Below are 601 nucleotides of genomic sequence, written 5' to 3'. Positions count from 1 at the left end.
ACTGAAAATAAACACTCTGATGAAAGACTTTCTATATATCATTATTATCATTATTGGATACCATATCTAATGGGCCTATCAAGATTTTTGCACAGAGTGAAAATCATACATTTGTCCCCCACCTCATGTGCCCTTTCACCTGTCTTGCCTCTTCTGTAAACACACTCTGGCATTTCGGTCTGCCTGGCTTTATGGTACAAGCTGAAAGGAGTCCAAGAGCAGTGTCAGAAGACGGTTTCTGCAGTGGCAGCCCACTGCAGTTGTCCTACACGTCTCATGTGCAAAGCATGCACAGATGCGTGAACATAACCAGCACAGCCACACTCTTCAGAAAGTATTTTCTAATGCAAAAGGATTTGTTTGAAAGGAATTGTTCTTGTCTTCTGTCAGAATTCCTACAGATTGATTACAATAAGAAGTTATGTCTTCTGTTATTTGTAAAACAGAAAAAAAATTACAAATATGAAGCTTCTGTGGTCAAAAAATATCTTGCACTAACAACTTATTTTACATACAAAACATATGTTACATATGTATCAAATTTGTTGATTAGAAGGAAAGATTCAGCAAACACAAGCTTTGCCTGCCCTGTCAAGATCTT

At 37.4% G+C, this 601-nt stretch overlaps 1 protein-coding gene across 1 annotated transcript in view; it reads right to left on the bottom strand.

The window, feature by feature from the left end:
• The window catches only part of TSPAN19 (tetraspanin 19), a 10991-nt gene extending 10834 nt beyond the window's left edge, over positions 1-157 (bottom strand). Inside the window, exon 1 of the mRNA XM_009325355.1 lies at positions 140-157. The gene's annotated coding sequence lies outside the window, so the exon portion shown is untranslated. The remainder of the gene's footprint in view (positions 1-139) is intronic.
• Between the last annotated feature and the right edge of the window lie 444 nt (positions 158-601).

This window comes from Pygoscelis adeliae, unplaced genomic scaffold (assembly GCF_000699105.1).
Source record: "Pygoscelis adeliae isolate BGI_AS28 unplaced genomic scaffold, ASM69910v1 Scaffold196, whole genome shotgun sequence".
Taxonomy (NCBI): Eukaryota; Metazoa; Chordata; class Aves; order Sphenisciformes; family Spheniscidae; genus Pygoscelis; species Pygoscelis adeliae.
The sequence above is the reverse complement of the archived record's forward strand: the minus strand, read 5'-3'. Positions and strand labels throughout refer to the sequence as shown.